General features: G+C 48.7%; 1 protein-coding gene across 2 annotated transcripts in view; it reads right to left on the bottom strand.

Annotated features, from left to right (window-relative positions):
- The window catches only part of PPP2R3C (protein phosphatase 2 regulatory subunit B''gamma), a 150,675-nt gene that overhangs the window by 124,652 nt on the left and 294 nt on the right, over positions 1-25,729 (bottom strand). The window lies entirely within an intron of this gene.

The raw sequence follows: 25,729 nt of genomic DNA, 5'->3' as shown, positions 1-25,729 counted from the left end.
CCCCCAGTCAGGCTTTTCCTTAGCCCCCAGTCAGGCTTCACAAAGTTCTCTCATCACTATGATTTGGCAAGCATCCTTCGGTCGGGTTCACATTTGCCACAGTAACATAGTTCGCTTTGTTTAGCTTTTCTCTTCTCCTATAATAATCTTAAGTCTCAATATCTTTTTAAACAATCGCTCAATGTTTGCAGTAGGTCCCCCTCGTCCGGGCTCAGACCAACCGGAGCGCTTACCAATGTAAACAGACTTCAGAAGGGCGATCTTGTCTCGCTGGGTCACTGTTGGCTTACGGCAAGCATGGGTTTTACACCATCACAGTTCGCATGGCGTGCCCCTCGACCGGGCTCAAATGCCAGTTTCACAATAACATAACTTCTGAAATGTGTCAAGGACTTTCGAGTGTACAAGGGATTTGTCTCCACCCCTTTATAACCACCTTAACACCTTATACCGGCCTTCCCTATGGCCTCTTGGTACTCATTTCCTTTAATCCCAAGGTTCAACACAGTCTCCTTGTTCAGGCGAGGGGCACCAGCCAGAGACCTTCGACTGAGCACCCACATGGAGCTGGACCACTCGGCCTCCGGTACCCAGTTTGATCACAAAAGACCCTTTGTCTATTTTATCTTCTTACTGTTGCTATTTTGCAACCTTGATCCTAACATCAGCCGGTTAACTATCAGGCTCTTCCGACTCACCGGCTGTGTTGAACTCTCCCGCTGTAGTCAAGGACGGTACCTAGATGACCACCACATCTCCCTGTCCCAGAAATCAGTGCGGGAGGGTGCCATGTACCGCCAACATCTGTCGCACCACCTGTCAACTGCGATTCCCAGTCTTGCATATCTTTTGTCTGAGGATTCGGGGGTCTGAGTTGAAAGGGGGAGGGCAACTCCCTCCTTGACCTAAGTTCAGTTCTCGCCACCTTTCTTCTCCATTTCAACTGCTGTCCTAGAATGGATGCTTCCTCGTGCGTTCGGCTTTGCTTGGAGTGTGCTCTTGTGCTCCGCCATTTATCCCTATGTGGAAGGGAAAGGGTAGTCAGGTGTGTGTAGTTGTCGGTCATTGCTGGACTCTGGCAGACCCGTGTGTTGGGACCTGTCAGATAAACGGCTCGAGTATTAGTCCGTTGTCGTTCATGCTGTGAGTAAGTGTTTGTGTTGGAAAGGGGGTGGGGAGGGGGGAGGGTAGAGTAGAGATTCTACATATCCTACTAGGCAGGATGGGGAAAAGGTGTCACAAGGAAGGGGGTAGCATGTCTCAACCTTCGGTGCCCCACTTCCACTCCCCAAGGACCCCTCATCTGGGTGATCGATCCTCACTAGTCCACCCCCAGGAACTGTATCCAATAGCGATAGCCATGTCCTGGCCTCCTGGACGACAGATTCCCGGGGACTAGTAAGCGAGACACTTTCAGGTTTCTCACACATGGTATCAAGAGAGAAACAGACTCAAAAGGTTTTGTTTTAAAACCTGTATTTACTAAGGTTCCTGGGTGGATGTAATGCCCGACTGGCCCCAACTCTAAAGGGATGGTTCCCTTAACTGACGTTTCCAATGGCCAAAATAGTCTGTGTATTGCTGTGTAATAGTCCAAAATAAAAGTCAGTGTGACTAAACCTATGCTTGCCTTCACTCTGTTCAATCAAAAAGGGCTGTTCACAAGACCTTCTCCACAGAGCCCTTACAGTGTTTTCAAATATCTTCAGTGTCTGTCTCCTTTTGAAGCTTCTCAAGGTTCCCTTCCCCAAGCTTCAACACTACAAAAACAATAAGTCGCTAACTTGGTTGGGCCCCTCAAGATTCTCTTCCCCAAGATCAGGCCCCTTCCAGCTTTATCAGGATGCACTGTTTTCTTTGGTAGGCCTCTCAGGGTTCCCTTTCCCAAGCGTAGGCCTCTTTCAGTTTCAAACACCAGTTCAAATTGTCAGGATGTACCTATACAGTTATCTCACATTCAATCCTGTCAGTGTAGAAGCAGAGGCTTTCCAAAATGCCAAGCTCTTTGCTCGTCCTAAGCGCGAACACGCCGATCCTTTGCCCCTCCTTATTTCTTACACTCACTTTTCTTTGTACTTTTATCTTCAGGTGCTTCCTGCACCCCTTTCATCTATCTGTGTTCCTTTCACTTTGTCGTACACACTTGCACCTTCCTTTACTTTACTTTCTCAGTGTTGTGCCTCTTGCACGCTCCCCTCCTTCTGTCGTGCACCTGTCCTTTTCCCATTGTGCCTCTTGGATACTTCTTTCACTCTTCCGTGCACACCAACACTTGTTTCCTTCTTTCCGGGTCGTTCGCACCCTTTTCTTTCCCTCTGGACTTTGCTTTTCCGTCTTTCTGTGCCACTAGCATGCTTTCTCCTTCTTTCCTCTTTCCTTGTTCCTTCTTTCCTACTTTGTTTCATTAAACTGTCCTCCCCGCTTTCTGCTCCGTGCTGCTTTACAAACCTTGCTCTTCTCCCTTTCCCGCTCCAACCACCCGCACACTCCCAAGTTTCTCACTCTCGCATTCGAAACTCACTTAGGGAGCGGTCTCTCCAAGAGGCTTTGGGTCGAGGTCAGGGTCTCACCACCTGCCCCTCAAACACTCTTGGCCCTGGCACACGGCCCAAGGGAACAAGAAATTACACAGACACCGCCAGCAGGACAACTGCTGCCTCACTTGAGACATGGCTCGCTAGCCATGCTATAGCCCCTCACAAAGACCGGGCCAGCGTTGCGGCATTCCGTTCTCCTCCGGATTCTTCTTTCTGTAGCTTCCAGCTCCTTGGCTTCTCTGGTCCAGTATGTCTCCCCCAGCTCGCTCACATCCTCGAGTGAAACCACACCTTTTGTAGTTGTGAAAACGGTCAAGTGGAGTCAGATGGGAGTGATAATTAGTAAATGCCTGATTCTGCCCGACTATCAGTGGGAAAGTCTTTCTATGGTAGATTTCCCTTACTTTTCCCTGTTGTTGTATGGGTAATCTTTACTGCTCTTAGTTGCCTCCTCCTCGTCGCAGTATTTGTTGAAATGGGGAGGGGGTGGGGGGGGGGGAGATTGAACATACCCCATGAAGGCTGAGGGAACAGAAAGTTGGGGTATTATTGGGACTGGGGGAATACCATGTCTCGCCCTTTGTTATCCTCCTCCCAATCCCTTTTGACCCTCCACTTAAGTGATACTTCCTTGCTTGTCCAACTCCAGGGTCGGGATTCCGTAGCCTCCTGAACAGAGGATCCCGGGGCAGTAGGTAGGAGAACACCATCCGGTTTCTCACAGCACTTTTAAAGAAGCTTGGTTGATAATTGAAGAATTTCTTGCTTTCTATTGGTTCGTCATTCAAAAAGCTTCTTCACTTGTTGTACTTTGTTTACTTTGTTCACCACGTCTCTATGGTTAAGGCCCCTGGACTTGACAAGCGGGCAGCTACAGAGCACCCTAGGGTCATCCATGACTCGCGTCTGTCACCAGTCGGGCTCTCTTGGCTCCCACAACATGTTGGTGCTCACCTGCTACTGGTGCTTGTCAGACAACAGGGGGTGAAATCAAAAGGTGCGCTTTCTGCTGCGCAACCTCTGTAGCTGCGTTCCTCAGGAGGGAGTCTCATCACTCCAATGCTTCCCGCTGCTCCAGCTCTGCAATTACGGTCATGAGCATTAAAGACACTCTCAGGTCCGGCCTCTCTATTACACACCACCATGGTCCTAGAGTATCTTGCCACACACAACCTCTACTGCTGTTGTCATGTGCAGGTAGAAAACTACTACTCCTTCTCATGGCCTGCACCCGGGGGAGGGGGGCTTTTTTGCCTCCAAGTCCTCTTCAGGTATGGGTGTGGGTCATTTTTCCTGATTAACTGCAACCTGTAGTCTTGTGCCTCTACAGCCACCTTCTTCTTCCCATTACTTTGGGATTTATGGGACTTGAAGTGCACAATATGAAATTCAGCTTTCTTAGTGAAATTATGATTATTACATTCACTATTGATCCTTTACCTATTCCCCAAAGTGCTTTAAGGATTCCATGAATTATTTGACTTTACAGAAGTGTATGGCTTCTCAGGATTTAAATTGGTAATATTTAAAGACTCTTCTCCCTTATTTCTCTGGGACTCATGGGTTTTTAGGTCTATAGATGTCAGGATGTGATTTTAGGAGGGGTTTTCCGACTCTCAGAACATAATTGTTTGCGGTTATCTTCCTCTATATTCCGACAGACCGTTTGAGACAATAAAAACTCTCCGACAGCCATTACATATTCCGGTATTAAGGATATTCCCTTCCTTGAGGAAGACAAATACTGCGTCTCATCCCACAAAGTCTTCCTATTTCCCTGGGGCCCTTCTCCTCCCAGGTGATCCTCCCAGCTAGGACTGCCCCCCCAGGTTTAGGACCAGGAAGCGTCTGCTTTTCCCCAGCCACCTGGGAGGTGTCACACCCTCCCTTGTACACACACCTGACACTACTTCCACTCCTGCCCAAAACTCTAGAATCACTATAGCTCGCCCCACTCCCTCTGTCCCATCTTATTCCCCCTTCACACTCCGGCACTCACGTGGGCCTCTAGATGACTCGTGTACACATGCACGCCTCACCCGCAACAGAACGCTCTCCAGGTTGCGTCCTTTTTTGCATTGGCAGCTTCTTTGGCGCCTAGGTAATCGGCGGAACGCTACTATGCTTCCGTGTCGCGTGACCAGCGCTGTGTGCTCATGTGACCCGGGAACCCACTCACGTGATGCAACAGCGCGCCACGTCATGGGAATTAATGCCAGAAGCGCGAGTATTTAAACACGGCTCTCCGTGTACTCGCTGCTTCACAGCTGCTCTTTGCAACCTGTTTGGCATTACGCGTTTGTTTGGATTTCTTGACTCTTTTGGATTTTGACCTCGGTTTGCTTACTTGGACTTCACTTGGATTACCTTACTGGCTTTGTTACCTTGGATTTGCCTGTGGTTTGAATACGGACTGCAACACAGATTTCCCTTTTGCATCTGGTTTTCTTTGGAACTGTTGTATATGTCTTGCCTGGGTGAGCAGGAATGTTGTGATGTCATGTGGAGTGTTGATGTCTGAGTGTTGGAATGTGTGAGTGAAGGTTCCAGCCCTGGTCAGTTGGTGAACCCCCTGCCTGGGTGATGGGCTGCCAGTGTTAACGTCCTTTATGTAACTTACTATGAACTATTGTAACTTCTTGTCAAGGTGTCACAAGAAGCTGGAATAAACCTTACAAGTACATTCAAGAATGTATGAGAGTCACTTCTTAACAATGGCGACGAGGAGGTCTTCCAAAGTATCTGCGTAAGGAAAGCTGGTGAACCTGCTGCAGGAGGTGCAGGAGAACGGAGAAGGACAACACTGCCCCCACACCAAGTAAGGCCCATCACCCAGGGCGGGAAGGGGGTAGCAGAAATTCACAGCCCCCTGCATATGGACTACCCTCAGGGCCCTTTGGCGGGGAAAGCAAGCCTAGACAGAGTGACTGGCTGCACTTTAGGGCCTTAGAGTGCTACATCCTGGGCTGGAGAAGCTGAGCACAGGAGTGAAGCTGCGCCATAAGGTGAAGAGCATTATGCTGAGCACAGGAGTAAAGCTACGCCCATAAGGTGAAAGGGAATATGCTCTGTCCCATAGGGTGATGAAAGGGACAGGGCTCCGATGTAATGTTGATGGAGCATTATGAGCTGCGGATGGGAGAAGCTGCAACATGATCATCACATGATAGCGCAGCGTTAATCAGGATTGTGCTCAAATCGTTGTGCAATTGTGCAGGTTTGAAGTGGGGACTGGTACTTCCTCAGGAATGGTGGCGTGTGGCTAGGCAGCTGTGCGACCGTTGGAGGTAGGAGATGTGTTTCGCTCATTGTTAAAAGCAGGTTCCAGGCTTTTTAGGATTAACTTCATGCAGGTTTATTCCAGCTTAATAGTTACAGTTCCACATGAGGACATAAAGGACATTAACTAGGACAACACCGGCTCCCATCACCCAGGGCCAGCCAGCTGTAACCACCTCTACACAGAACACTCACTCAGAATATTCCATCATCCACACATAAACATTCCACATGACATCTCAAGCTACCTCACCTCAGACAGGCACAATACAACACACCTCCCTCCTTTACTAAACCATACATGCACAGAACAAGTCACATACCAGAACAACACAACTACCACCTTCCAATATATACGGACACATAACACAACTGCCACAACACAAGCAACTGGGCTCTCACCCCAGGACCTGGCCAACCCTGAAACTGGGCTACTTCACTACATTCCTGAACAACCACAAGACTGCTACACCTCCTACCACCTGCCCCCGCCTACAACAACGCGGGTGTCCAGGCTGCCACCCTGGAACCCCAGCAGGCCTCTAGACTACCACTCTAGAGAACTGAGACTTCAAAGCCTCCAAAAAGACAATCACAACCTTCAACAACAATCAGGAATGGTGGCATGTGGCTAGGCAGCTGTGCGACCGTTGGAGGTAGGAGATGTGTTTTGCTCCTATGCCAGGGTGCTACTGGTGACGTCATGGACAAAGGAGCTGGTGATGGCGATGGATGGAATGCCGGGGGTAGTGCTAGCGTGAGTAGCTGTTTCGGCCACAACATTGTTTCCGAATACACCCTTGGGAAGGGACGTAATCAACCCGTCTCGCACTACAGGAACTTTAGAGCAAATGACCCGAAAGCGTGTTTTATACGTGCTCAGAAAGTTCAGGGAACAGTAGGAAGGAGCCGATGCAACGAAGCTTACCATGTCAGCTTATCGGTGCGATGGAAGAAACCAAGTTTTCTTAATGTCTGGCGAAGGGAATCAGAGTGCTGTAAGTGTTATGTCTGGAGGAGCCCTGGGGAAAGTAAAACTTGTGGCACAGCACATATGCAACGAAAATCCGGTGGACAATGGAAGTCGAGTAAGGTGAATGGAACCTGGTTTGGTACGGTGACCTGAGAAAGTGGCTTTGTCCGTAGTGAGGCTGTGCACAATAGGTATCAAAACGGATCAATCCTGGAATGGTGTGGCAAGTGGAATGCGGATCGCATGGTGTTTTTATTCTACAGTCTGCAGTGGATTGACTTAATCGCAAGTATCCAGTTATCTGTAGCAGAGACACATTTTGTTTTTTTTGTGATGTGTTGGAGATACAGATAATATCTTCAATTTGTAATTGAAAAGCAAGGATTAGTATAATGCAGTTTGGGATAACTCAGAGCGGCATGGTAACTTGTTGGTTGCGTCCACTGTCACTCTTATGCATAACGGTGTATGTAGTTGGATGATGATGTTAAATGTACATTAGCTTATCAACAATGATTTTGAGGATTTGTAAGTTCTTAGGGGTGTGGATTCTACCCATGGACTTTTAGTTGGGCGATATTGCTAAAGGTGCGTGGTGATTAAAGAAGCTATTGTATTCCAACAATTCCAGCCCTAACATAATTGAGGATTTTCAGGTGTTTGGGTTGCTCCGTGCAACATGGACTCTTAGGTTTTTGCAGTCATTTATGCTTGACAATTGCAATATGGTTTTGGAATGGGTCTCATAACATATGGATGCAGTGCCTAGAATTACCAGTTTGAGGAATTTCAGTGCGTAAGTCACATATCCGTGACATGGTCTTTTAATATTGGGTTGGATTGGGTATGCGCTCGTCATGTGTCATGGTTAAATTGACATGCAATTGTGTTATGTGATGTACGGTTGGGTTTGGTATGGATGGGAGTGGTTATGAGTGCCTTCTATCCTGGTTGTGGATGGTGCTTGTATACATGTTAGGAGCATAGTTTGGCTGATGGTGAATGTGCCTAGACGACATGTTTGTCCTACCATATGCTGAGATGGGTTATGATCTCAGCATTATTTTAAGTATGGTATGGGTGCGTCTGTGGTAGGGGCGTACATGAGTTAGCGGTATATGTTGGATTGTGGTGGTAGCGCCACCACTTCTGTGTGGAAGTGTCTGCAATAATTGAGATGCATAGTGAGGCCACGTATATTTGTGCATGGTGGTAGCGCCACCATTACAGTGAGGGCGTGACTGTGTTTATAGTCATGCAGGGTAATAGCTATTCTGAGTGGTAGTAACTCCATCCAGACAAGGTGCGACTGAGTACAGTCCTGCATGAGTTATAGCTATTGTGCTGGGCGGTAGCGCCCCCCAGTTAGTTGGGGTGTGACTGTGATTGCAGTCACACATGGGTAAAGAGGTATGTGTGCGGGTGGTAGCGCCCCCGATGTTTGCAGGAGCATGTCTGTTGGTGATGGGCATGAAAGGTCACACATGTTCCTCTATCTTGTGGTCGTGTACCACTAATGTTTTTCTTTTATTGCGCGCAGGCGGTCGTTCCTGGCGGCACTGCATGCCTAATGAAGACTTGCTCCATCTTTCAGGGTCCAGAGTGTGCTTGTATTTAATCGTTGGTCTCGGTGTGCCTGCCCTGGTCATACGAGTCTGTGTGGATGGGGAGTGTTGGTATGAGTGGAGGTGTGTCCCGTGGTGTTTTGCATGTTGTGGATAAGTGCAAGGAGGGGAGATGTGTTGTGTGTAGTGCGTTAATGTAAAGGGGGGGGGAGATGTGTTGTACATGTCTTGCCTGGGTGAGCAGGAATGTTGTGATGTCATGTGGAGTGTTGATGTCTGAGTGTTGGAATGTGTGAGTGAAGGTTCCAGCCCTGGTCACTTGGTGAACCCCCTGCCTGGGTGATGGGCTGCCAGTGTTAACGTCCTTTATGTAACTTACTATGAACTATTTTAACTGCTTGTCAAGGTGTCACAAGAAGCTGGAATAAACCTTACAAGTACATTCAAGAAGGTATGGGAGTCACTTCTTAACAGGAACTTCTTGCTTTCAAGCTCCACAGCTACCAAACCACGCTCTTTACATCAGGTGGTTCTCATGCCATTATTTGGGACTACAGTCTAACTGCCCACGTGAGTCCCGGACCCCTACCTCATAGGTTCATTGCCTTTCTCCTGACCCCTCTGTTAAGACCTTTTTCACGTTATCTTGGCACTGTCATTTACTGTCATTTGCTTGGTACTTAATCAGTATTTTCTTGCAGCGGATTGGGGTCATAGAGGTTTGCGGTTCCGGATTTGACCATCTCCACCTGTGACCTCAACGGTTGCACAGGGAGTGACTGAGTTCTCTCTGTGTGGCATTTGGGGACACAGGACTCTTCTGCCTACACGACACCACTCAAGTCGTAACAGGAGGAGACTTTAGGTAGGGACTCCGTATGATTCATCACAATACACCTAAACATCACTTCCATTCTGTACACATGCCGTCAGCTCACCATTTCTACTCCAGTTTTATGACATCACAGCAGCACTGAAAGTTGTTCAAGACACTGTAGCCATGCAAGACCTAAACCAAGGCTGTACACAAGGGCTACTACATGAACACACAGACTATAAAAGCAAGGGCTACAAAGATATCTGAACTAATCATTGCAAATCACACACAAACTGTAAACCTTCTTAATTGAGGCGAGTACATTGGTAGAGAAACTCCACCAATGCACTTCACTGCTGCTTCAACCGCCACTCATCCCTCGCATTCCACTTGACATGACACACTTCACACATCCCCTTCTGCGAGTACGGAGGGAGAACAACAATAGCCAGCTAACTAGAGTTATTCAAAGGGTAGTGCTGGGGGAACCGAGGAGAGGCGGCAGGCCTGCCAATTCACACTATGTAACCTCTCAAGTGCCTAGATTTGCCCTGCTACCCCTTGAGCCTAAGCCTCCCACCCTCACTCTACATAATGGCTCCATAGGCTAGGTTTGCTACACTCGCTCTTTGACCTAAGCGTCCCCTTTCCCATCTCAGACTTTGGGACTGCACCAGAAACCGTGTTGCACAGATCAGTGGACCACACTGGATCCTTACCCTTCGGGTCGGGTGCTCTACGCTTGCACACCCTGTTGATAGTCCACATCACCCCAAATGTTCTTAGAGCACTGTGCAGTATCCCTAAATTCTTGTAAGGACGTGGCCATGCATGTGTTGGGCTTTTCAAGGCAGCTGACGTTTAATAAGAACCCACTCCCAGGCTTTGCAAGTGAGGGGAGCTGGGAGCTATTGGTTTCCCGATTTTAGCCTAGCTTGACTCCAACAGCTACATGGAGCTACTTTTGGCTCCCCGGTCCAAAATGATGCCGAACAAACCCAACTATGTGAATTTAACTCTGTGCATTTGGGACAATCTATAAATAAACATTAGGACACATTGATACATGGGTTGTAAATAATGGATACAATGATATGTTTGCATCACATGTGGAAAGCAGGTTTACGGACCGCTTTGTACTAGCTCCTCGTTCCCCAGTGGTAACTCCTAGTCACTGGTTAATGCTGGGTACTGTGAGGGACCCTAAGGGTATTCCGACTCCTAAGCTCCCTTGATCCTCATCTCAGGTGGCCTGGGAAAGGCCATTGCTCTGGGGTCCCGACCCTGGGGGTTAGGGCGGATCACCTTGGTGGAGGGTCCTTGGGGATTGGGAATGGGGTGCCCTCAGGAGAAACATGGTAACCCCTCCCCCCTTTTCCTTTAAAGACTCAACCTAACCCTCCCCTTGACCTCTATGGGTTACTGTAAAGCTATTCCCCTCATTTCCCCACATATGACACTTGACAGTACTGAGATGAGGACAAGGCGACTAAGAGTAATTAACACTACACCATTTCACCACTTTAGTACTGGGATGAGGAAGATGCCTACAAAGAGCTATGAGGGTCAGGCATGTCCCTTTAATTATGGTCAGGCAAGTATAACCTGCAGGTGTATAAAAGGAGACCAGTGGAGCAGTGAGGGGAGCAACAGGGAGGCCTGTGTGGGAGAGAGGAGCAGGGGACCTTGCTTAAGAGGAGGCAGCCGTGGTGGGATCGGAGAAGGAGCCAGGACGCCAGCAAATTACAACAGAGGACTTGCAGAGCCCAAAGCCAGTGGGCTGTTTACTTGTTGCAGGTCTGGGAGCCTACTGTTAAAGAGAGCCAGCTGCAGGAGCTGCGAGAGAGCCCAAAGAAGAAAGGACACCGTACGCGTGCATTGGGAAACACGCAGCAGGCGAGTGGACCTCGAAAGGGTGGACTTCCCGGTTTCAACAGTGGAGAAGAAGCAGTGGGAACTGCCGAAAGGACACGCAAAGAGCTGGTGACCGAGGCTCTCCTAGAGGACCACATATAAGGAATGGTCCTTATAATTAGGCAAAACACAAGCATATTGAATATCAAACTGAATGGAAACTTAAGCGGCATGAATGCTTATTGAACACAGAATTGAATGAAACCCTGAAGTTAAGTATATTAAATACTAAATGGAATAATACTTTACGAGCCAAGCAAATAGACAGAACAGTCAAGATGCCCATGTGAAAACGAATTACAGAAAAGGGCACAAGTGTGACAGTCATAAGAAGGTGGGTGTGAACAAAACACCCTAAAAGTGAACTTTTATGAATGGATGCAGTGCGGCAAGGCCAAAGACTGGCAAGAGGTGTGCGACGCGTGATGGCAGAGCCAAGAGGCTGGCAAGGAAAAGCCAAAGGAGTGTTAATAGATAAAATAGCACATAAAAGCCAAGAGGCCGATAAAGAGGAACAGAGTAAAGGTGACTTGGTACACAGGGATAAAAACTTTGAGTTGAACACCATTTCTTTTATTATTGACATCCCTACACATTGGTTAGCTTTAGTTGTGAGGGCAAGCATAGGTTTTGTACACAGACAGACTTAAGTTGAACTTCCTTAATTTCATTCAGGTAGGGACATCTCACCTTAACATAGGGCAAGTAAGGCATTCTACCATCCTGACATTTGATTTAATAAAGTATTTTACTTTGAACTTCAAGTCTGTTGTCTATGCCTTGCTTCATGTTGCCTTCACAGTACCCAGGAGCTGCTTTTAGCTTCTGTGCATCCAGTCTTGAGTTCGATGCCTGCACTGCCCAAGGCTGAAGTTAACCGAAGCTGCCATTATGCATTTATCATATAACGCCTTGTTGCTCACCTCCCTTACCCTGATCTGGACCGTAACCCTACTTAAGGGCGCCTGAGAGTTGTTAGCTCCACTAACAGAGGGCGCAATGTGGTGTTGAATTTTCTACATCCGAGTAATTTAAACAGTGGCACCCTAGTAGCGGAGTGAGGCGTGAATTAGCGTGCCTCAACTGTATCAATGACTGCCTACTTCAATTATTTATGGTTATGAGAGTATCTTGTATGCTGCTCCAAATCCCATGTTAAATCATTCAACCACACTGTTGGTTTCAGGATGATACGCACATTGATGCAGTGTTCCATCCCAATCCCTCCATTTTCTGGGATTCAATTTTAACTGTATTATCAATGAGAATGATCAATGATATCCCACTCTACTAAAAACGTCATCTAGAAATGTTACGACATACTTGGAGCCCATATCCCAAAACAAAATCCAAATTTAAACCATATGACGAGTAGGATTACCAGTGACATGAGTGGTGGAACTGCGTGCAGGAACCACTATGCCAAAACATGCTCTCTCCAATGGTATTTATAGAACAGTCATGATGGTCATAGGGCTATTGTGGATCGCGCAGATCTTCTCATTACTTGCGCAAGGGGGACACACCAATTATACTCTCCACCCATAAATCGCACGTAGGCCAACATAAGCCGGTTAGACCCACTGTTTGGTCATTCCATGTCTCTCATGAGCCAAAATGACCCCTCATAACAAACCCTTGTTCCATGTACAGTTTTTCCCTGACTAGCCAGAAGACTTCAGAGCCTAGATGTCAATTAGTTTATCATCACACTCATCTGTTTCCAACTCATTATCCTTTTAAGGGACTCCTCATTCTGCATTGCAGCCTCCTGTTCCCCCTTGGACACCACCTCCTGTTCTATAGCTAGAACCTGATCTTCCTCTTCAGGACTGCCTTCTTCCTTTGCATCGGGTAATCTAGAGAAACTCTTGGCTGCCCGACTGTGCCCCTTGTTGGTATTAAAAATATCTGGAATATTCTTGTAGACTGGCGACTCATTCTCTAAATCAGAACGATTCCTTTTTATAACCCCTTGTTGGTTTTAATCTCACTTAGCGGTTTATGGGCCCATCGTAGCTCGAACCTAGAGACTTTCACCTCTCAACAGCCCACTTGAAAGCAGGAGTTACTTATCAATGGTGGAGTAGTTCAACTCTATTGCCTTCAATACCCTTGAAGTGAAAGCTATGGCAAATTCCTTCACTGCTTCCCTTCTGAATGAGGACGCCACCCAACTCTTTGTGCTGGCATCAATTGTATGCTCCTCCTACTCGATTTGAGGTTTTATAATGCATGTGCCCTAGCCAAAGCACACTTTACTTCATTAAACTCACCCTTACAGCCTTTATCCCAACTACAGGTGACCCCTTTCCTGGTAGGTTTTCGCATACTGCATGTTGAATCTGAATAATTGGGTATGAAACTGACATACTATTCAGCCATTTCAAAGAAGGATGATCACTGTTCCTTGTTCTTGGGTGCAGGTGACTATTAGATCTCTCCCAGGCTCCACTCCCCACCCCTCTCTGTAGGTGCTCAATTTCTTCTCTATGCATTTTGAACTTGTCCTTACTAAAGTTCATTCCTGCATTACCTAGAACCACCAACGACCATTGAAAAAGAAGTTATGTCCTTATTAATTTTAGTACATCATTTAGGGAGGAGGCCATGCCTTGCTGAACCTGGAATAATTGGTATACAATCCTTTGGCATACAGCTTCAGCAGATGCCCATCGGGAACCCACTGCAGCCAGACTGTAAGCACACAGATGGTGTGGCTCCTTTACAAGGAGGCTTTCCCTCTAAGAGAGCGCAGCCCATGGAACCTATAGTGTAAAAGCCCCCCCCTCATACAGTTGAAAGTCTTTGATAAAGAAGTGAAAGGAACTGCAGATACCAGAGGGCCTTGGGAGAGTAGGCCGGTATAAACCTTTGAACTGTATCCAGAATTGTGGGTTGCATGTAGGACGGCAGCTGTAAGAAACAGAAGCTTGATTGTGAAGAACAAATGCACTGGCTACAATATAACAGAGTGTCCCAGCAAGACAGGATCGCCTATCGGAAGTCTCTGCATCGAACTGGCAAGGACGTAAATGTGAAAGCATGAGAGATTGCAAAGAAACAAGTGTGATGCTGGCGGTTTGAAGGCTCACACCCGATCGAGGGAAACCAGAACTGCCTACAGAGGAAGGTCTGAGCCCAGAGGAGGGGGACTGGAGTGAACTGGTGAAAGTGAACCAAATATTAGTTTAAAAGGACATTAACAATTCCTGAATGCTATAAGCTAGTAGAACTGGTATAGTTATTGAACTGTGTAGGCTACAGTGATCCCTGACGGAGGGATGCCAGCGAGAGCAAGGGAAAGTGAATCCTGCATTTTGATAAAGTAACTGAACAGTGGAGTAAAGACGAAGGTGAACCCAACGAAGGGGTATAACGAGAAAGCCGCAGAAGAGGGGAATTGCGCATAGTGGGAGCTTGGGGAAAGTCTTGTGCTGCCAGGCAAAAGACATTGATGCGAGGGATCCTGCCTTTTCAGAAGAGAAGGCTTCCTGACGCCTTTAGACTCAAGGGGTGCTCACAGTCATGCCACTGTTCCCCCTTGTCCCGTGATGCAACGTGGGGAAGGCAGTGTATTAGTTCAGCAGTCATGAACTACCAAAACCCTTTTGGAGATTTTAATTTGCATTACACTGTTTGTTATACATATCATTGTCCCACACCCTTTTGTTATATAGAGTAGGGATTTAGCAATAGCTTTATTAGTATAGGCCATTTTGTTTTGACACAACACCGGACAGCGTTTTCTTTATTTTGATAGTTGTGGCTTGCTCCCATCTTAGATTAGGTGTTTTTCTCATCCATATACTGTTCAAGAAACACTATTGGATCGTACTCCTTGTGTCTGTTGGGCTTCTGATCACAATGCCTTCCTTACATGCACCACTTATCTGCTGCCTCTGGACCTGTGTGCGAGTCCAGAGGCTGTAGGTCTTCAAGTGGTAATGAGCGGCTCCAATCTTGCCGCTGGCAAGGGTATCCATTTAAAATGAGAAGAAAAAAAAAAAGTGAAAAGAAAATGCCAAATACGGCATAGAAAAAAAAAGTAAAAACCTAAAAATGTTGATCATGGAGAGCAGGGATGTCCACCGCTTCCATAAAAAGGAAAGCGGGAGACAAGTTAAACATGTTTTATTAATAAGTTCCCTTCCATGTGCGTCACAGAGGGATGTCTAGGTTGCTGCGCATTTCGCTGTGAGCCACCAGAAAGTAAGTAAGGAGGTTGGGTGGAGTGGGGGGGGGCAAGGGTTGTCCAAAATGACCACGGGAGGAAAAAACAAAAGTTATTTTCGAAAGAATAACTTTTGGTTATTTCTTCCTCAGTCATTTCGTATTCAACCATAGCACGGTAGTCCGCTGGCAAGTGTTCCGACCAGCCAGCCAAGCCCCCCGCTCACCGCTGCGACCGGTTGCTTCACAACACAGTCAATGGAGCGGACTGCTCCTGCCTTCAACCTCAACAGCCCTGTGTCACCGAACACATGCTCTTCACCACTGCGGCCTGTCCATGGCTCCAAACACACGTTGAAAGTATGTGTGCCTCCAGTGCTCTATCACAAGCACCTGTGCCGGGGGTGCTGACCTCCTCTAGCTGCGGGCATGCCCATATCATATGCCTGTTGGGAAATGGAGTCTGAGCTTTCCTTTGCTCCACACAACCCTGACGTGGGCACTCCCGACAACAGCTGCGATGTTTAATGTAATGGCTGTGAACAGACCTATAAGACTGCTCCCAGGGACCTGGCTTTGAAGGGCGTGAACTTCGAATTGTAACTTCCTTTCTTTGTAGTGGAGAATCGTTTGAATTGGCCAGTATTTATTACTGGACCTTTGCAGCCCACTGAAAGACACAGTTCAGAAGGAGCGTCAGTAGAGGTGCCATTTTTTTTAAAATTCAGAGACACACGATATTTAATGTTGCTTCCGTGACTATGACACATTTTTATAGGATGGTCACCGACAAGTATATTAGCACCCTCGATCCTCAAAGCAAAAAACTACAGTGCCTTTTCTGCTCAAAATACTCGATCAAGTAGCATATGTTCATCTCCAAGAACACTTGGAGAGTAATCCTCTTCTTAATATCAAGCAATCAGGCTTTTGGGCCAAACATGGGACTGAAACGGCTCTCCTCGATCTCAGGTCAAGTGTGGCTGGCATTGTGGACAGAGGTAAAGCAGCGCTCCACTGCATTTTACTTGATTGTACAAACAGGCACTGTGTTCTCGTCTGGCCACTCAATGGATTGCGTCTTTCCTGGGCCACAGATATGCCTGTGTGTCCGTGGACGTTGCTTGCTCCCACCCTGTACCCGTTACATGCAGAGTGCCACAGGGTTCCTTCATCTCCCCCACATTATTTCATATATCACCCCCCTTCATGACCTGGGTCTCCAATTTACCAATGAGGTGGATGACCACCCAGGTCAACAGTTAACTATTTAGAGATTACATCAAGGACACTAACATCATTAATTCCATCTATAAATCAATTCAGGTATGGATGGCTACAAGCCCACTGGCGGTGAACACCAAAACAAACTTAATTCTTGATGATTGCATCCAGCAATACATTTAAAACACTTAACACCAACTACGATGCTTTTGCCATCGCAGACATCAAAATTAAAGTTGCTAGGTCAGTGAAGACCCAGGGCATCACATTGGATGCCGAACTTGCTATGAAGCTGCATGTTGCCTAAGATAAGGCCTCATGTAGTTCCATTTCCAAACTTGCTATGAAGCTGCATTTTGCCCAAGTTATGGCCTCATGTAGTTCCATTTCCAAACTTTTAATCACATCCGTCACTGCATTTCTTTGCAGAATATGGCATTGCTTGCAACAGCACAATTCACGTCTCGATTATGGCAATAGCCTCTTGGCAGGCACCGCAATAGGTAACCTGCATACTCGGCAGGTTATACAAAACAATGCAGCCAGAGCCATTTTTGGTCTCTCCCGCTGAGATCATGTCTCTACAGCCAGACAGGAACTTCACCGGCTCCCTGTGAAACAGCGTGTTACACACAAAATGCTTACTCTTACCTAGAAGTGCTGTCACGCTGATGCCCCCCAGTATGTTTCTGACTATCTGCATATACAGTGACTCGCACTTTACGTTCCAATGATCCTACAAAGCTTATACAACCTATATAGGCTTTGGCGGGACTGGATTTGATGTCCAAACCCCCCAGGCCTGGAATAAACTCCCCACTCATCTGAGACAGGCTAAGTCCATTGCAGAGTTCAAGAAGGGAGTTAAGACCCACCCGTTTCATCTTGACCCTGATTAATCTGCATCATTAATAATTATTTGAGGGGCAAACCAGCCCTCCTGCATCGACCCTGATAAATGTCGCCCCCTCAGACTACTTGTTCGCTTGTGCCGTTTGTCCTGTCTCAGTTGATTGTGTGCTCTGAGGCCTATGGCCGATTAAGCGTGTTAGACATCCAGGTCTGACATGAAGACATCTTCACGGCCACTGTTGCCAGAGGAAGGCGGTGACACATGGGTCTGCCGTCACGTAGTAAACGCGACTTAGAAGTTATTTTCTGACGCTTAAATCAAGCTTGGCAGGTATGGAGTTGCACACGTCTGCCAGATGGTTTCCCCCTTCACAGTTACTGCATTTTAGTCCCAAGGCAGGAATAACACTTCACATTCTCTTCATGCGGAAAAGGCAACCCGCATCTGCAACATTTTCCTCTAGATGGATACTTCCTTACAGTTGCTTCATAAGTATTTTGCACTGAATGAGAAATGCAATACATGGGTTTACCTTTACGATCCGTGCTGGCTTCTGTGCGTGGCTTGTGCTTCAGCCCTCGCTTCTGCTCTTGCCATCATGAGTGCTAGTGAATGAGGCTCCCTGTGTATTTTTTTTTCAAAATGACGAGGACAGGCATCCACCTAGAATACGAAGCCGAACCGGCTTCTTCATTTGTGAAATTGTGGAACTCCCAGTGGGCCACCAGCTTGCGAAGCCTTGTAGCAAACATGGCCATAAACTACTTCAGCCATACACGCAGTGTTGAACATGTCTTTTTCAATATCCATATGCCTTTCCTTTCCCCAAGTCAGCCTCTCTACACCATAAATTGAGTGACAGTTAATTGAAACCATGATTGATACCTCAGTAATGTACCAACACTAAAGAAATGATTCTTACTGCATGCCCTTCTACACCCGATGACTTTAGCTCTTCCCCCATGTGCGGCGTTCATACGAGCCTGAGCCAAATGGCGGGAAACCCCTAATTCACGGACATTGGGGTTAGTTCTATTAGCTCTTCCCCCATGTGCGGCGTTCATACGAGCCTGAACCAAATGGCGGGAAACCCCTAATTCACGGACATCTGGGGTTAGTTCTATTAGCTCTTCCCCCATGTGCGGCGTTCATACGAGCCTGAGCCAAATGGCGGGAAACCCCTAATTCACGGACCTCTGGGGTTAGTTCTATTAGCTCTTCCCCCCCCTGTGCGGCGTTCATACGAGCCTGAGCCAAATGGCGGGAAACCCCTAATTCACGGACATCTGGGGTTAGTTCTATTAGCTCTTCCCCCATGTGCGGCGTTCATACGAGCCTGAGCCAAATGGCGGGAAACCCCTAATTCACGGACCTCTGGGGTTAGTTCTATTAGCTCTTCCCCCCCCTGTGCGGCGTTCATATGAGCCTGAACCAAATGGCGGGAAACCCCTAATTCACGGACATTGGGGTTAGTTCTATTAGCTCTTCCCCCATGTGCGGCGTTCATACGAGCCTGAACCAAATGGCGGGAAACCCCTAATTCACGGACATCTGGGGTTAGTTCTATTAGCTCTTCCCCCATGTGCGGCGTTCATACGAGCCTGAGCCAAATGGCGGGAAACCCCTAATTCACGGACCTCTGGGGTTAGTTCTATTAGCTCTTCCCCCCCCTGTGCGGCGTTCATACGAGCCTGAGCCAAATGGCGGGAAACCCCTAATTCACGGACATCTGGGGTTAGTTCTATTAGCTCTTCCCCCATGTGCGGCGTTCATACGAGCCTGAGCCAAATGGCGGGAAACCCCTAATTCACGGACCTCTGGGGTTAGTTCTATTAGCTCTTCCCCCCCTGTGCGGCGTTCATATGAGCCTGAACCAAATGGCGGGAAACCCCTAATTCACGGACATCTGGGGTTAGTTCTATTAGCTCTTCCCCATGTGCGGCGTTCATACGAGCCTGAGCCAAATGGCGGGAAACCCCTAATTCACGGACCTCTGGGGTTAGTTCTATTAGCTCTTCCCCCATGTGCGGCGTTCATATGAGCCTGAACCAAATGGCGGGAAACCCCTAATTCACGGACATCTGGGGTTAGTTCTATTAGCTCTTCCCCATGTGCGGCGTTCATACGAGCCTGAGCCAAATGGCGGGAAACCCCTAATTCACGGACCTCTGGGGTTAGTTCTATTAGCTCTTCCCCCATGTGCGGCGTTCATACGAGCCTGAGCCAAATGGCGGGAAACCCCTAATTCACGGACATCTGGGGTTAGTTCTATTAGCTCTTCCCCCATGTGCGGCGTTCATACGAGCCTGAGCCAAATGGCGGGAAACCCCTAATTCACGGACATCTGGGGTTAGTTCTATTAGCTCTTCCCCCATGTGCGGCGTTCATACGAGCCTGAGCCAAATGGCGGGAAACCCCTAATTCACGGACCTCTGGGGTTAGTTCTATTAGCTCTTCCCCCATGTGCGGCGTTCATACGAGCCTGAGCCAAATGGCGGGAAACCCCTAATTCACGGACCTCTGGGGTTAGTTCTATTAGCTCTTCCCCCATGTGCGGCGTTCATACGAGCCTGAGCCAAATGGCGGGAAACCCCTAATTCACGGACCTCTGGGGTTAGTTCTATTAGCTCTTCCCCCCCTGTGCGGCGTTCATATGAGCCTGAACCAAATGGCGGGAAACCCCTAATTCACGGACATCTGGGGTTAGTTCTATTAGCTCTTCCCCATGTGCGGCGTTCATACGAGCCTGAGCCAAATGGCGGGAAACCCCTAATTCACGGACCTCTGGGGTTAGTTCTATTAGCTCTTCCCCCATGTGCGGCGTTCATACGAGCCTGAGCCAAATGGCGGGAAACCCCTAATTCACGGACATCTGGGGTTAGTTCTATTAGCTCTTCCCCCATGTGCGGCGTTCATACGAGCCTGAGCCAAATGGCGGGAAACCCCTAATTCACGGACATCTGGGGTTAGTTCTATTAGCTCTTCCCCCATGTGCGGCGTTCATACGAGCCTGAGCCAAATGGCGGGAAACCCCTAATTCACGGACCTCTGGGGTTAGTTCTATTAGCTCTTCCCCCATGTGCGGCGTTCATACGAGCCTGAGCCAAATGGCGGGAAACCCCTAATTCACGGACCTCTGGGGTTAGTTCTATTAGCTCTTCCCCCATGTGCGGCGTTCATACGAGCCTGAACCAAATGGCGGGAAACCCCTAATTCACGGACATCTGGGGTTAGTTCTATTAGCTCTTCCCCCATGTGCGGCGTTCATACGAGCCTGAACCAAATGGCGGGAAACCCCTAATTCACGGACATCGGGGGTTAGTTCTATTAGCTCTTCCCCCATGTGCGGCGTTCATACGAGCCTGAACCAAATGGCGGGAAACCCCTAATTCACGGACATCGGGGGTTAGTTCTATTAGCTCTTCCCCCATGTGCGGCGTTCATACGAGCCTGAACCAAATGGCGGGAAACCCCTAATTCACGGACATCTGGGGTTAGTTCTATTAGCTCTTCCCCCATGTGCGGCGTTCATACGAGCCTGAACCAAATGGCGGGAAACCCCTAATTCACGGACATCTGGGGTTAGTTCTATTAGCTCTTCCCCCATGTGCGGCGTTCATACGAGCCTGAACCAAATGGCGGGAAACCCCTAATTCACGGACATCGGGGTTAGTTCTATTAGCTCTTCCCCCATGTGCGGCGTTCATACGAGCCTGAGCCAAATGGCGGGAAACCCCTAATTCACGGACATCTGGGGTTAGTTCTATTAGCTCTTCCCCCATGTGCGGCGTTCATACGAGCCTGAGCCAAATGGCGGGAAACCCCTAATTCACGGACATCAGGGGTTAGTTCTATTAGCTCTTCCCCCATGTGCGGCGTTCATACGAGCCTGAACCAAATGGCGGGAAACCCCTAATTCACGGACATCTGGGGTTAGTTCTATTAGCTCTTCCCCCATGTGCGGCGTTCATACGAGCCTGAACCAAATGGCGGGAAACCCCTAATTCACGGACATCGGGGGTTAGTTCTATTAGCTCTTCCCCCATGTGCGGCGTTCATACGAGCCTGAACCAAATGGCGGGAAACCCCTAATTCACGGACATCTGGGGTTAGTTCTATTAGCTCTTCCCCCATGTGCGGCGTTCATACGAGCCTGAACCAAATGGCGGGAAACCCCTAATTCACGGACATCTGGGGTTAGTTCTATTAGCTCTTCCCCCATGTGCGGCGTTCATACGAGCCTGAGCCAAATGGCGGGAAACCCCTAATTCACGGACATCTGGGGTTAGTTCTATTAGCTCTTCCCCCATGTGCTGCGTTCATACGAGCCTGAGCCAAATGGCGGGAAACCCCTAATTCACGGACCTCTGGGGTTAGTTCTATTAGCTCTTCCCCCATGTGCGGCGTTCATACGAGCCTGAGCCAAATGGCGGGAAACCCCTAATTCACGGACCTCTGGGGTTAGTTCTATTAGCTCTTCCCCCATTTGCGGCGTTCATACGAGCCTGAGCCAAATGGCGGGAAACCCCTAATTCACGGACATCGGGGGTTAGTTCTATTAGCTCTTCCCCCATGTGCGGCGTTCATACGAGCCTGAGCCAAATGGCGGGAAACCCCTAATTCACGGACATCTGGGGTTAGTTCTATTAGCTCTTCCCCCCCTGTGCGGCGTTCATACGAGCCTGAGCCAAATGGCGGGAAACCCCTAATTCACGGACATCTGGGGTTAGTTCTATTAGCTCTTCCCCCCCTGTGCGGCGTTCATACGAGCCTGAGCTAAATGGCGGGAAACCCCTAATTCACGGACATCTGGGGTTAGTTCTATTAGCTCTTCCCCCCCTGTGCGGCGTTCATACGAGCCTGAGCCAAATGGCGGGAAACCCCTAATTCACGGACATCTGGGGTTAGTTCTATTAGCTCTTCCCCCCCTGTGCGGCGTTCATACGAGCCTGAGCCAAATGGCGGGAAACCCCTAATTCACGGACATCGGGGGTTAGTTCTATTAGCTCTTCCCCCATGTGCGGCGTTCATACGAGCCTGAACCAAATGGCGGGAAACCCCTAATTCACGGACATCTGGGGTTAGTTCTATTAGCTCTTCCCCCCCTGTGCGGCGTTCATACGAGCCTGAGCCAAATGGCGGGAAACCCCTAATTCACGGACCTCTGGGGTTAGTTCTATTAGATCTTCCCCCATGTGCGGCGTTCATACGAGCCTGAGCCAAATGGCGGGAAACCCCTAATTCACGGACATCTGGGGTTAGTTCTATTAGCTCTTCCCCCATGTGCGGCGTTCATACGAGCCTGAGCCAAATGGCGGGAAACCCCTAATTCACGGACATTGGGGTTAGTTCTATTAGCTCTTCCCCCATGTGCGGCGTTCATACGAGCCTGAGCCAAATGGCGGGAAACCCCTAATTCACGGACCTCTGGGGTTAGTTCTATTAGCTCTTCCCCCCCCGTGCGGCGTTCATACGAGCCTGAGCCAAATGGCGGGAAACCCCTAATTCACGGACATTGGGGTTAGTTCTATTAGCTCTTCCCCCATGTGCGGCGTTCATACGAGCCTGAACCAAATGGCGGGAAACCCCTAATTCGCGGACCTCTGGGGTTAGTTCTATTAGCTCTTCCCCCATGTGCGGCGTTCATACGAGCCTGAGCCAAATGGCGGGAAACCCCTAATTCACGGACATCGGGGGTTAGTTCTATTAGCTCTTCCCCCCCCTGTGCGGCGTTCATACGAGCCTGAGCCAAATGGCGGGAAACCCCTAATTCACGGACCTCTGGGGTTAGTTCTATTAGCTCTTCCCCCATGTGCGGCGTTCATACGAGCCTGAACCAAATGGCGGGAAACCCCTAATTCACGGACATCGGGGGTTAGTTCTATTAGCTCTTCCCCCCCCTGTGCTGCGTTCATACGAGCCTGAGCCAAATGGCGGGAAACCCCTAATTCACGGACCTCTGGGGTTAGTTCTATTAGCTCTCCCCCCCCTGTGCGGCGTTCATACGAGCCTGAGCCAAATGGCGGGAAACCCCTAATTCACGGACCTCTGGGGTTAGTTCTATTAGCTCTTCCCCCCCTGTGCGGCGTTCATACGAGCCTGAGCCAAATGGCGGGAAACCCCTAATTCACGGACATTGGGGTTAGTTCTATTAGCTCTTCCCCCATGTGTGGCGTTCATACGAGCCTGAGCCAAATGGCGGGAAACCCCTAATTCACGGACCTCTGGGGTTAGTTCTATTAGCTCTTCCCCCCCCTGTGCGGCGTTCATACGAGCCTGAGCCAAATGGCGGGAAACCCCTAATTCACGGACATTGGGGTTAGTTCTATTAGCTCTTCCCCCATGTGCGGCGTTCATACGAGCCTGAACCAAATGGCGGGAAACCCCTAATTCACGGACCTCTGGGGTTAGTTCTATTAGCTCTTCCCCCATGTGCGGCGTTCATACGAGCCTGAGCCAAATGGCGGGAAACCCCTAATTCACGGACCTCTGGGGTTAGTTCTATTAGCTCTTCCCCCATGTGCGGCGTTCATACGAGCCTGAACCAAATGGCGGGAAACCCCTAATTCACTGACATCGGGGGTTAGTTCTATTAGCTCTTCCCCCCCCTGTGCTGCGTTCATACGAGCCTGAGCCAAATGGCGGGAAACCCCTAATTCACGGACCTCTGGGGTTAGTTCTATTAGCTCTCCCCCCCCTGTGCGGCGTTCATACGAGCCTGAGCCAAATGGCGGGAAACCCCTAATTCACGGACCTCTGGGGTTAGTTCTATTAGCTCTTCCCCCATGTTCGGCGTTCATACGAGCCTGAGCCAAATGGCGGGAAACCCCTAATTCACGGACATTGGGGTTAGTTCTATTAGCTCTTCCCCCATGTGCGGCGTTCATACGAGCCTGAACCAAATGGCGGGAAACCCCTAATTCACGGACATCGGGGGTTAGTTCTATTAGCTCTTCCCCCATGTGCGGCGTTCATACGAGCCTGAGCCAAATGGCGGGAAACCCCTAATTCACGGACATTGGGGTTAGTTCTATTAGCTCTTCCCCCATGTGCGGCGTTCATACGAGCCTGAACCAAATGGCGGGAAACCCCTAATTCACGGACATCTGGGGTTAGTTCTATTATATATTAAACAAGTGTGATGCCCTGTGGGACCAAAACGCCATTAATGGTGTGTTTCCTGCGCGTAAAACTAGGGTTCAGGAGGAGAGACTAAAACTGCATCTTTAATAAATCATAATTCTATTTTATTGTTATTTCATAAAAAATCATCATACAGAACCATTCACTAAAACATTATTAAATCTAGAATTCCATTCATTCATTCGCAATCAATCTCAATATCAAAATTCTTAAACTTGGACTCATTTCATCAGTAAGGAGCATGTTTGTGCAAGAGAGGGCCTATAAAAATAGCAAGAGTGGTTACACCACTCAGAGTCAGAAAAGTATAAGTTAGAAGTTCCGCTATCTGTATGAAGTTTTATATAGGCCCTCACCTGCACAAAAATGCTCCTTACTGATGAATTGAGTCCGAGTTTAAGAATGTTGATATGGATTGCGAATGAATGAATGGAATTCTAGATTTCATGTTTTAGTGAATGCTTTTCTATGAAATAAGAATAAAATGGAATGATGATTTATTAAAGATGCAGTTTTAGTCTCTCCTCCTGAACCCTCGTTTTTCGCGCAGGAAACACAACTTAATGGGGTTTCGGTCCCACAGAGCATCCCCGAGCTGCAGTATGCACTGTAACACAATGCCAGGTTCTCTCAGAAGTGGCGCGAGAAGCGCTGCTGGATGATTTCATCCTTATCCACTGGAGTGCTGTTGCCCCTGGACTAGCCGGGCTCCTTCATGGTCCTAGTCTAGACAGCCTGGACTAGGCACGTGGCCATCATTGGCTGCTCTGCATGGACCGTGCCGCCGGGAGGGCCATCCTGCATTTATTTATTTATTTATGTGCATGTTTAAAGCGCCCACGCAGTCTGGGGGCATCAAGGCGCCGTCACAGGAATAATCTCGCGCACGCATAGAACAGGAACATGTGGCTTCATGGGCACTTCGAAAGGCCATTTCTTGATGTATAATAAGAGCCTTACAAATGCACAATAAATAAATAAAATCAAGAAGCGGCTGTGCCAGCCACCCGCCTTGGGCAGAAGTGAGGCGCAGCTCGAGTCTTTCCGGGCACAGGTGCCCTTTGGGCCCTAGGGCGGCTGGTGTGCCTGGCACTGGGCACACATTAACATGCAGATAAAGAAAAGGTTAATAGCGCTGGAGCTATGAATCCTCTGTCAGCAAGGGGCTGCCAGGGGACAGCTACTGCCCGGAGGGGCTCTGCACCCCCCAGAGACCTGAGACTCAACCCCCTCCCCTCCCCCACTGCCGAT

The sequence above is a fragment of the Ambystoma mexicanum genome, chromosome 14 (assembly GCF_040938575.1).
Source record: "Ambystoma mexicanum isolate Mex_15411 chromosome 14, UKY_AmexF1_1, whole genome shotgun sequence".
Classification (NCBI taxonomy): domain Eukaryota; kingdom Metazoa; phylum Chordata; class Amphibia; order Caudata; family Ambystomatidae; genus Ambystoma; species Ambystoma mexicanum.
Note: the sequence above shows the minus strand (reverse complement) of the source record. Positions and strands in the feature narration are given on the sequence as shown.